The 12,418-nt window shown below is 43.5% G+C and overlaps 1 long non-coding RNA gene and 1 pseudogene across 1 annotated transcript; both read left to right on the top strand.

Annotated features, from left to right (window-relative positions):
* The first annotated feature begins 5,414 nt into the window (after positions 1–5,414).
* Positions 5,415–6,763, top strand: LOC118144465 (uncharacterized). Its single transcript, XR_004729274.2, has 2 exons — positions 5,415–6,140; positions 6,622–6,763. It is a non-coding gene; the product is annotated as an uncharacterized LOC118144465 (long non-coding RNA).
* Positions 6,764–8,249: 1,486 nt separating this feature from the next.
* LOC108593311 (protein yippee-like 5 pseudogene) lies at positions 8,250–8,596 on the top strand (annotated as a pseudogene).
* Positions 8,597–12,418: the final 3,822 nt, after the last annotated feature.

The following is a 12,418-nucleotide window of genomic DNA, read 5'->3' as shown; positions in this document are numbered from 1 at the left end:
TCTTTTCATGTATCAGTCCCAATGTATGTAAGTCTTTCTGTCTTGCTTTGCCATTCCCTGGGGTCATGCGCTTGCTTGACGTTGGCTTAGCAGTACCACCTCCCAGTTTGCAGAAAGGGTTAAGAGAGAGAGTAAAGAATAAGCATTCTTTTTAAAAACATGGTCTAGAAATTAGACTCATCATTTTTTCTCACATCCCATTAGCCACAACTTGGCCACACCTTGCAGTGATGGAGGCTGGGAATTACAGTCTGTAATTGGGCATGTGCCTAGCCAACACTGATCGTAACTTCTTTAGAAAAGAAAGGTAAAGTGAATGTGGGAAGAAATTAACATTCTCTGCCATGCTCCCCTTGTCAGTTTCTGCTCATGTCTCATTGATCAGAATTACTTAACATGATGAGATCTAAACCACTAACAGCTTGGGAATGAGACCACCATGATTGTTTTAGATCAGGGTTCTCAACCTCAGCACCACTGACATTTTGGACCGGATGCCTCTCTTTGTTGTGAGGGCTGTCCTGCGCATTGCAGAATGTTTAGCAGCACTCCCGCCCTCTACCCACTAGATGCCAGTAGCACAATCCCCCTCCTACTGTGACAACGAAAACTGTCTCCAAATATTGCCAAATCACCTTCAGTTGAAAATCATTACCTCATGCAACCAGGATTTTTCTGTGGAGCAGGAGGAGCATGCCCCTTTCCCTGAGTCAAGTTTTTAAAAGATGGATGCTACTGGGTGTGGTGGCTCATACCTGTAATCCCAGTGCTTGAGGGGCTGAAGCAGGATCACTTGAGTCCAGGAGTTTGAGACAAGCCTGGGAAATGAAGTGAGATTTCATCTCTGCAAAAAATAAAATAATTAGCCTGGCATGGTGGTGTGCACCTCTAGTACCAGCTACTCAGGAGGCTAAAGTGGGAGGATCACTTGAGCGTAGGCATTCCAAGCTGCAGTGAGCTATGATCATTCCACTGCATTGCACCTGGGTGACAGAGTGAGACCCTGTTTATAAAATAAAATAACAAACACCAAATCAGAGTTATTCTAACAGGAGTGATGGGAGCAATGGCTGCTGGGCAGGCAACCAACAGTCATTGATGTACAATGATAGAACGAATGTCAAATAACATGTTATTCAGTGAAGACTGGATGTGGTGGCTCACTCTTGTAATCTCAGCACTTTGAGAAACTGAGGTGGGAGGATCACTTTAGCCCAGGAATTCAAGACCAGCATGGGCAACACTGTGAGACGCTGTCTTATTTAAAAAAAAAAAAAAAAAGGAAAAGAAAAAATAATGTTATCCAATGAAGGTTCTGTCAGATGATCTTTAAGTCATTTATTTATTCAATACATATGTAATTAATAGCATACCTAGTAGTCTGGGTGCTGTGGCTGTCACCTGTAATCTCAACACTTTGGGAGGCTGAGGCAGAAGAATTGCTTGAGCCCAGGAGTTCGAGGCCAGCCTGGACAATATGGCAAGACCCTGTCTCTACATAAAATACAAAAAGTAGCTGGGTGTGGTGAGGCAAACCTGTAGTCCCAGCTACTCAGGAGGCTGAGGCAGGAGGATGGCTTGAGCCCAGGAGTTTGAGGTTCTACTGAGAGATGATCACATCACCGCACTCCAGCCTGGGTGACAAAGGGAGGCCCTGTCTCTAAAAAGTAAAATTAAAGATTTGGCTGCTGAGGCTTAGCCAAAAGAGGAAGAAAAAGAAAGAAATACTTTTTAAAAAGAAAAAAATTTGTAATTAAAAACATGATTTATGAGTAAATTGCTAATATCAAAGGTTTTTAAGTGCTTAAAAGCCATTTGACTTCTTAAATAGATTGTTTACATTACTTTCCTAGTAAACCTTTTCCCCCATTGAAAAATAAACTTTAAACCAATTCATATCTAAATCATGGGAAATATGGGTAAGAGCCAAATGAATTTATTTAGGTTGTAATTTTTTTTTTGTTTTTGAGACAGAGTTTTGCTTTTGTCACCCAAGTTGGAGTGCAATGATGCGATCTTGGCTCACTGCAACCTCTGCCTCCTGGGTTCAAGTGATTGTCCTGCCTCAGCTTTCTGAGTAGCTGGGATTACAGGCACTCACCACCACACCCAGCTAATTTTTGTATTTTTAATAGAGACGGGGTTTCACCATGTTGGCCAGTCTGGTCTCGAACTCCTGACCTCAGGCGATCCTCCCGCCTTGACCTCTCAAAGTACCAGGATTACAGTACCCGGCCAAGTTTAAATTTTTTTAAGTTATCATGTTAAATTCATAGACTTCATCTATAAAGATAAATTTGAATTTGCTTAGAACTTACTTTGGCTAAAGAAGTAGAAACAGAGTATAACAAACAATAATTAAACAAACTCAAATTATTGGTGACAACATTGGCTATTTTTCCAATTTGCTTATAATTATTTTATTCTGACTTTTTTTCTTTAGATAATTGCACTCTTTTCACTTAGATTACCTCAGGCTCTCCTAATGTAGATGTATGTGATATAAATTGGGGGGCAATTGAAAAGTATGAGAGAAAACAGAGGCCCAATTTAATGTCATGCTGTCGGGTAGGGCTCTAGGGGCTGTTATCACATGCCTCGTTTCTGCAAAATGTTTCACTTAAATCTGGGAAAATGAAAAGACACAGTGTTTGTTAAATGCCTGAGGGCAGAGAGGGGAAAAGCAAAGGTAAACTCTGTAGAGAAGTAAGATTGGCAGGAAATTGCATGATGAGATTTGGCTTGAAACTAGAAGCTTATTTATCAGCAAGAAAACTAAAAAAATAGATCAAAATACCCAATTACCCTTGCACATTCTCCCAAACGATCCTGTATATGGTTAACCACTGATGTATCAAAACTAGAGAAACTTGATATTCTCCTGTTGCTACTTTGCTTGAAAAAGTGGGTCATTGACCCAACGTGAATGGCAGGACTCACCTTATAGCTTTTATCAATTAGCTAGGCTTTTGCACATACAGATAATTGCATTTCTTTTTATATCCTGTGATCCAATTATATGTTTTTCCCTTTAAAATATCTGTTGAGGCTGGGCGCTGTGGCTCATGCCTGTAATCCCAGCACTTTGGGAGGCTGAGGCGGGTGGATCGTGAGGTCAAGAGATCGAGACCATGGTGAAACCCCGTCGCTACTAAAAAATACAAAAGCTAGCTAGATGTGGTGGCGCGCACCTGTAGTCCCAGCTACTTGGGAGGCTGAGGCAGGAGAATTGCTTGAATCTGGAGGCAGAGGTTGCAGTGAGCTGAGATGGCGCCGCTGCACTCCAGCCTGCCCACACAGCGAGACTCTGTCTCAAAAAAAAAAAAAAAGAAAGAAAATATCTGTTGAAATAAGAAGCATCAGTCATAATCACTAAAATCATTTTTTTATTTTGTATTTTTATTTTTAAAAGCATTTTTTCATATTCAAAACAAAGTAAAACCTAGAACAAGAATTGAAGACACGCCAACAAGTAGGTATATTCAAGTTCCTTCTTCTTGAATTAAGTCAGCTGCTAATGTTTTCTGGTTTGACCTCAGAAATTCAGAGAGGAAGTCATTGTGAATATTTTCTTAGAGGCAAAAGTCCTTTATACTTTTTTTCTTTTTGAGACAGGGTCTCACTCTGTCACCCAGGCTGGAGTACAGTGGCATGAATACAGCTCACTGCAGCCTCAACCTACCAGGTTCAAGTGATCCTCCTACCTCAGCCTCCCAAGTAGCTGGGACTACAGGTGCCAGCTACCACACCTGACTAATTTTTAAATTTTTAGTAGAGATGGTGTTTTGCCATGTTGCCCAGGCTGGTCTTTAACTCCTGGGCTCAAGCAATCTGCCCACTGTGACCTCCCAAAGTGCTGGGATTACAGGTGCAAGCCATTGTGCCCGGCCCTTTATAAATTATTTTTCCCCATTGGAACTTACTGTGCATAACAGACACCTTTGGGCGATCTGTTCCACCCACAGTCCCACCTTTGTGGTCACTACTTCCGTTGGGTGGCCTCTGACATGACTTCTCTCACTGGTCTCCAGTAACACCATTCCTTTCCTTTTGCTCCTCAAGCCTCAGGGAGGTGCTGGCTTGCTGCTGCTGCTAATGCCTTGGTGGGTTTTCATCCTGTATGTGTGCCTGTAACCCTGCCTGGGCCTCTGTAAAACGCAGTGTCTCATTAAACTTTTGTCAGTTATGTCCTACATGTGCGCCACTTGTTCCCCACAGGGACCCTGTCACACTCTGTTTTATTTCCTATTGCTTCTCTAACAAATTACTACACATTTGATGGCTTAAAAAAAAAAAAAAAAAAAAAAAAAAACCACTAGTATTTTATAGGCCTGGAGGTCAGTAGTCCAAAATGAGTTTAAATTAGCTAAAATCAAGATGTAAGCCGGGATTCATTCCTAGGGAGGTTCTAGGGGACAATCTATTTCCTTGCCTTTTCCAGCTTCTAGAAGCTGCATTCTTTGGCTCAGGGCCCCTTCCTCCCTCTTTAAGGCCCATAGTGTAGCATCTTCTCTCTCTCCTTTGCTTCCATCATCACACTGTCTTATCTGGCTCTCACTTTCCCACCTTCATCTTTCCCTTAGAGAGCCCCCTGAGATTTGGTGGGGTCCATCCAGATCATCCAGAACAATCTCCCCATCTCGACTTCCTTACTTTAAGCACATCTTCAAAGTCCCATTTGCCAAGTGAAGTAACATACTCATAGTCCCAGGAATAAGGCCTTGGACATCTTTGTGAGGCCAGGGTGGACATTATTCCATCTGCCATCCTTCCTTCAAGGCAAGGGGTCCTTCTGTGTTCTTTCCCAATGCTCTGTTCCCCAAATAGAAATACGATCATGTATCACTTAACAACAGGGATATGATCTGAAATATGTGTCATTTGTCAATTTGACCATTGTGCAAACATCACAGAGTGTACAGTACTTACACAAACCTGGACAGTAGAGCCTACTGCACACCTAGGCTATACGCCGTAGCCTATTGCTCTGGGCTACAAACCTGTACAACACGTTACTGTACTGAATACTCTAGGTAATTGCAACACAATGGCATTTGTGTATCCAAGCATATACAAACATAGAAAAAGTACAGTAAAACCATGGTATCAAAGGTTTTTTTCTTAAAAAAGGGTACCCCTCTCTAGGACACTTAGCATGATTGGTTGCAGGACGGGAAGTTGCTCTGGGTGAGTAGTGAGTGGGTGGGGAGTGAGTGTGAAGTTTCCTTCGAGGGGTTGCTCTGCCCTTCCCCAGCTTCCTGTCCTCACCCTCCTGGTCAAAGCCGGCTCACTACACCCCATCCCTGTCCCGCCTGGGAACAAGATAAAAGAGGACATAGATGGCAACACTTCCTTTTAAGGATGGAACTTGGAAATTGCAGACATCATTTCCACTCACACGCAGGTGTCTAGAATGTAGTCATGTGATCACATCAAATTGCAAGGGAGGCTGAGAAATGTAGCCCCTCCTTGGGCAGCAGTGGGCCCAGCCAAAATTCACGAGCTCATGTTACTTAAAGGAAAAGAAAATAAAAGGAAACAAGGAGGCGTCTGCCACATTCTCTGCAGCTTAGTTTTCTCATCTACAAAATGCCAAGGCAGTTTTGATAATTAAATGTCATGCATAGAGAGGGATGAAAACTGTGTGTAGCACCCAAGGGTTCAATAAACATTCATGAGTGTTACTGGATTATATTCTCTTCTCTTCTCCTCCATGCTTGAGTCTTAATGTCTGTTACAAGGTAAATGAAGACCATGAATGATCCAAGGATGTTAGAGGCACATTCCATTGACTATTAACCTCTAGGGTGTAAATGGACTGATTCCTTTAAAGGTGCAAGAATAGAGGAAACCATCTGGCACCCAGAGAGGGCCTGGCCCAACAAAAGTACTGGATGACCGTGTGGCGCAATGAATTAAATCTTCTATTTATGGGCGTGGAGCAGGTGCAGCCTGAAGAGGAGAGTAAGGAAAGAGAGAAGCTGAAGAAAGAGAATGATGATGAGGAGGAAAGGAAAACAACAGAGGACAATGAAGGGGCAGCACCTTTGAGTGAATGAAAGACTTGCCTTCCTCAAGACATGTTGCTACCATCAGCCTCAACAGTGTCATAACACAGATGCAAACCTATGCTGACTATGGTATGAGTGGTGCTCCCTGGAGTTGTTCAGTTTACAGCTAACCCTAGAAAAGCCGTACAAAGATTGAGGGACCGCAGATGGGTCCCTCTGTGGTGGTGGGGGAGGGGAATAATAGAGAGTAAGAAAGAAGAACCACATTGGTAGGAAGTGTGAGAATTAGGGATTGAAAAAATGAAAGGTGCGTGTTATAAGCTGAAAGATGTCCCCTCCAGATTCACACAATGAAGGCCTAACTCCTGGTTTGACTGTTTAAGGAGACAGAGTCTTTAGGGAGGTCATTAAGGTGGAATGAGGTGTGGCTAATCCCATAGGACTAGAGTCCTTATAAGAAAACGCACCAGATCTCCCTCTCTCTCTCTCCCTCCCTAAAAACCCTATTTGCAAATACAGTCAAACTGGCGGTTAGGGCTTCATTGCGTGAATCTAACGCCTCTCCCTTTCCCACTCCCTTTCTTTTTCCCTCTCTCTGTGTGGCACACAGAAGGCCCTGTGAGGATAACAGTGGGAAGGTGGACATCTACAAGCCAGGACGAGAAGCCTCACCAGAAACCAGCCTGGACGGCGCTTTGATCATGGACTTCCAACCTCCAGAACTGTGACACATTAAATGTCTGTTGTTTAAACTGTTGAGTCTGTGGTATTTTGTTGTGGCAGCCCCAACTGACTAATATGTATTAAGTGGGAAAGAAAGAAATGGTTCATTACAGCAGAGAATGAGCAGAGATGGGAGAAAGGAAGGACAAGAGAGAAGAGGAACTTCGCTTCGAGGCCTAAATGAGGGTCAGTGCTTGCTTGTTTTTTAACAGTGTGTATCTGGACTTAACGAATCCAGTGTTTGGGCTCTGCCTTTATAAGTGAGGCTCTTCTGCCACCTGGTGGCAACATGCTTATCCAGTCATTCATTCATTCATCATTCATTCATTTATTCAAGAAACACCTGTTTCGTGCCTGCCCTGTGCAAGGTATTGTGCTAAGCAAAGGATATAACAATGATGAACACGGCCTAACACCTACTCTCTGCTGAGCTCTGTCCTATGTGTTTATCTCTGGGCTAAATACTATTATCTGTGTTCTATAGAGACACCAAGAAATTTTAAAACTTGCCCAAGAGCCTATAGACAATGAGTGAGTGAGATCAGGAAGCAAGGATCCCAGCTCTAGAAGGCTTTACAGACATACTCCCTGCCCTGAGGACCTTACAGTTTCCTTTTAAAAAGAGGTAAATAACCAGTCTAAAGGATTTGTCTTTACAAGAAAAAAGAATAACATGAAATGGCAGCGTATCATTTTATTCCGTATTGACAGGGACAGGAGGCAGAAAAATTCTGGGCAGAAGAGGGTGGGGCCCCAGCGAGGGCCTTACCCTCAAGCTGAAAAGCCTAATACCTCGGCCCAAAGGGAAAACTTACATCCCTGTTTTCCTGCTCCAGTGTTGCCCTTTCCAAGACCACCCATGGCCTGCACAGCCCCCCATTCTGTGTCTGTAGAAACCCCAGAACTCAGCTGGCAGAGAGGAGAAACAGCTTGACTTCAGAGGGATGGCTTGAGGTTAGCTTCAGAGAGGAGTCCAAAAGGACTTCTGGACTTCAGGGGAAGATTACTTTCCTGCTCCATCCCCTTTTCGGCTCCCCTTTCTGCTGAGAGCCACTTTCACTGGCAATAAAATCCCCCACATATACCATCTCCAATTTGTTAGTGTGACCTCATTCCTCCTGGATGCTGAATGAAAACTTGGGTGCGGGTGCAAAAGGCTGTCACACTGACTTTTCCCTGAGTTGTTAATACTTAAGCCATCCACAGAGGGCAATGATAAAAGAGTGCTGTAACAATCTCTCTGGGGCTTCAGGGGTCACTGGCACCCTCCTAGACCCTGCTGCAGGGCTGCATGGAGTTTTGCTCCTGCTGGCACCCAAAAGTACTTGCCCCAGCTACTGCACCCACTCACCTGCACTCCCCCTCCTCCAAGGGGTCAGGGAAAATTTCCTGCTTCAGTATGAATTCTGGTTTTGATTAACTGTCAAGAATCTTGGGGTCTTCATCCCAGCTGAGGAGATCTGGCAGCCATGGATCTCATCAGCACTCAGAGATTTTAGAACGTCAGCTATAAAAATGGACAGAATTTTCCTTGATCATATTGGTGGTACCCATCTGTGTTCTGATGCAAACTGACATGATCCTGACCAACTGCTCAGAACTCATCTCCACTCAGTTCACAGGCACCACTGGCCTTTTAAGAAGGTAGTTAACCTGCTGTGCAGTGAACTTTAAGATCTGGTCATGCTCACTGGCAGCCATAGGGTTCAAGATGTGAGCTGCAAAAATTGCAATAGCAAACTGGGATGGATTTATGAATTTGCCACTGAAGACAGCCAGTGTTATAAAGAAGGCCGTGTGATCCTGCTCTAGTTCAAGAGAGTGAGGGCTTTGAGGAGCATGTGCCATCTGATAATTCTTGAAGAAAAAGAGATGAATTCATCTTTTCCCAGGTCCCCCTTACTGAAAACAAAACAGGCTACATTCACTGTCATCTTAGCATCAGAGTCAGATGCATGACCTGCAGAACAAGAGGTTGTGAGAATCTAAGATGGAAACTTTTTTTTTTTTTGAGATGGAGTCTAGTTCTGTCATCCAGGCTGGAGTACAGTGGCATGATCTCGGCTCGCTGCAACCTCTGCCTCTCAGGTTCAAGCAATTCTCCTGGCTCAACCTCCCAAGTAGCTGGGATTACAGGTGCCCACCACCACGCCCAGCTAGATGGAACATTTCTTTAAAAAAGTTTGTATTTTCCATCCAACAGCAATGTACAGAGAGATATTATACAGATGCCATTCATTTTTGCCCCTATGTTTACATCTTGAGGTAGAAGAGTCTGTCCGCAGCTACAAGATGGGTTATGTAAGAAAAAAAACCATCTGGGCTGTTAGCATGAAAAGTGTGTTTTAAGTGAATTTTGAAAGGAAAGACAAGAGTATGGTTTTTAAACTTATTTGGGCTCCATTTTAAGCTTTAAAAAGTTCTAATCATTTCACTTGGTTTGCTAACTTGATCTGAATCTGTGCCCGGCACTGAAGGCGCAGTGTTCGCATGGCTGTGCTGGCCGGTGTGCCATGTTCTTGTTGGAGATGAACTGTAGCACCAGAGCCTCCTTGTTGGTCTTGGCCCAAAGTTGTCACCATTCCTAGTTATTTGTCGCCACATAATTATTGATTTTCAGAAACTTTTTCTGAAATGGGCAGAACAGCTTAGTTGTCTTTTTTTCATGTAACGTAAGCATAATAACATAGGTAAAGTAATAACTGGAACAAAAAAGAAAGAATCTTTCCCTTCGACTAAAAGAGGCCACATTCAACTGGTTCATTGTGCATCCTCTAGGTTAGGGTCCTGGCCCAGACTGGGAGGATTTTTAAGACATAGGAAGTTACCCAGCACAGTGGTTCACACCTGTAATCCCAGCACTTTGGGAGGCTGAGGCAGGAGGATCACTTGAGCCCAGGGATTTGAGACCAACATCAGCAATACAGCAAGACCCCAGGACTTCAAGACCAACCTGGACAACATACTGAGACCATAGGAGTTTAGGAGCAAAACAGAGCAAGACCCTCCTCTTTACAAAGCACTAAAAAATTAGTTGAGTGCAGTGGCTTGCACATGTGGTCCCAGCTACCCTGGAGGCTGAATGGGGAGGATTGCTTGAGCCCAGGAGATCAAGGCTTCAGAGAGCTATGATCAAGCCACTGAACTCCAGCCTAGGTGACAGAGTGAAACCCCCAACTCTTAAAAAAAGAATAGTAAGCTGGCTGAGCTCGGTGGCTTACATCAGCAATCCCAGAACTTTAGGGGGTCGAGGTGGGCAGGTCACGTGAGGTCAGGAGGTCGAGACCCGCCTGGCCAACATAATGACATCCTGTCTCTACTGAAAATACAAAAATTAGCTGGACATGATAGCAGATCCCTGTAATCCCAGCTACTCGGGAGGCTGAGGCATGAGAATCACTTGAACCTGGAAGGCAGAGGTTGCAGTGAGCCGAGATAGTGCCATTGCACTCCAGCCTGGACGACAAGAGTCAGAGTCCATCTCAAAAAAAAAAAAAGTTGCATTCCACAAGGGCATTTCTGCAAGAGGAGTGGTAAATATGTAGAAGGCAGAGCAGGAAAGGGAAGAGAGAGAGAAAGAAATCATTGGGCTACACTATCCCATATGGTAGCAACGGTTTAAATTAATTTTTTAAAATACAAAGTCAGAGAGCAGAAGTGCAACAATCCTAGAGTAAAGCAAATGGTGCCCCTTCTCCTGGCCTGTCTCAGGGATGCGCTGAGAGTGGAGATGTTGAGCTTAATTAGGACTTAGCTACTTTTCTATGTGAGGTAATAGGATTTGAAGAGTGATTTTATTCCTCTCTTCCACTGAGTCCTGGAGCTGGTTGTTGGGTGCTACTGCTCACGCCTTCCAAGTGTCCTCTTGGCTGGTGGTTAGAGAAAGGAAGGACAACATCATCTTCCAGTCTCCATTTCACTTGGGACCGTTGCTGGTCTTTCATGTTCCATTAAGTTGCCCAGGAACAGCCTTTACTGCAAACTGAGTTATGTGGGTCTCTGAACTTCTACCCCTATTCTTATGAAGACCTGAAGGTATTGTTTAATAAAAGCTCTTTCTCGTAAATATCATGCTTATTTGCTCATATGTGAGTCTCTGATTCTCTATCATTAATTTTTTCACTTGTGAAAACTAGCAGAGATGGGCGATTTAGACAGGCAATAATCAGCCAGTAGAATAAAATTTTAATTTAGGCTGGCTGCTAAAGAGACACCAAAACACACAAATATGCAGAACAGGGTAGCACTCAGGCTTTAATGTAACTGTTGTTCCACCCCATTCTGTATCCCTGCCTTGTGAAATCTTTCTTCGGTATTTGTCCCCTCCCTTTCAATCCCACTCTTCAAATTGGTTGAGTCCCATGACTACGTGTTGCACTAAGTTCATTAGCCTTCGTAAAGATGTCCCTTCTCTAGGGTCAGTCTCCTTCAAAACATCCTTCAGCTAAATTCATTTGACAAATATTGAGCATCTACTGCCCTCAAAGAATTATGGTTATTAGGGAGACACTTTGGTAAAATGCAATGCATATAGATATAAAGACACAGATATAGTGAAATGTATGTATTGGTTAGTGTTCCTTTGGTTGCAAATAATAGAAAACTCAAGCAGGCTTAAGCTCAAAAAAGGAATTTGTTAATGCACAGAGTCCAAGAATCTATCTTAAATTTAAGCGAGGCATGATTCAGAGGATCAAAGGTCACCAGCAGACTCTGTCTCACTCTCATTCCTTTCACTCTCTTTATTTTTGCTTCATGCTCAGTCAGTATGCGAAGTCTGCTGGTGGCTCCAGGCTTGCAATAAAAATTTGTGTGTTTCTTCCCTGCCACTGGTGCTCAGTCCCAGGATTCACTCTAGTTAGATGGACCTGGGTCACATGATCATCTCTGAACTGTAGCTCCTTAGTGCTCTGATTGGCTAGACTTAAATCACATGGGCTACCCCCAAAGTGGGGCGTGGGGGCATAGGATGGGTTGCAGAACTGTTGTCAGAGAAGGGAGAGTAGAAGCTAGTGTTAAACAAAATGCTTTAGACAAATTAAATTTAACAGTTTATTTGGTCAAAGAACAATTCATGAATCAGGCAGCACTCAGAACCCGAAGAGGTTCAGAAAACTACACTGGGCAGTGTGAGCAGTGAGCTTTCCTAGGCTGAACACAAAAGCAATGTGGAGAAACCACTTGATTGGCTACAGCTAGGCATCTGCCTTATTGGGCATGGCCCCATCACTTGGCTGATTATCATTGGCTGAAGCTCCTTTGTGATTGGCTGAAACCAGGCTCTATGTTACAAAAATATACTCCTAAATTAGGTTTCAGTTTATTTACATACTTCAAATTGCTGTTTGTTCCACAGAAACTCAAAATATGGAGAGAGCCTCTGGCCAATGCCTCATGCTTATTTAATTTAATACTAGGTATATAAAAAACAACAAATATCTCTATAGTAAGAGTGAGACATACTGAGAACACAATAAACAGATGCCTAAATCTGTATGTGAGTCAGAGACTTCATAATAGAGAGTAAATCCCAGTTGATGCTTGAAAAAGGAGCAGGAGTTTGCTGACAGGCAGGGAAAACCATGAGGATTGTGGGGGAAGGGGTCCCAGTGGCAAGAATGGGCTATGCAGAGTCACGGAAGAGAATAAACTATGTGTCCATCAGACACGATTTGGGTGTGTGT

This window comes from Callithrix jacchus, chromosome 9, assembly GCF_049354715.1.
Source record: "Callithrix jacchus isolate 240 chromosome 9, calJac240_pri, whole genome shotgun sequence".
In the NCBI taxonomy this organism is placed as follows: domain Eukaryota; kingdom Metazoa; phylum Chordata; class Mammalia; order Primates; family Cebidae; genus Callithrix; species Callithrix jacchus.
Note: the sequence above shows the minus strand (reverse complement) of the source record. Positions and strands in the feature narration are given on the sequence as shown.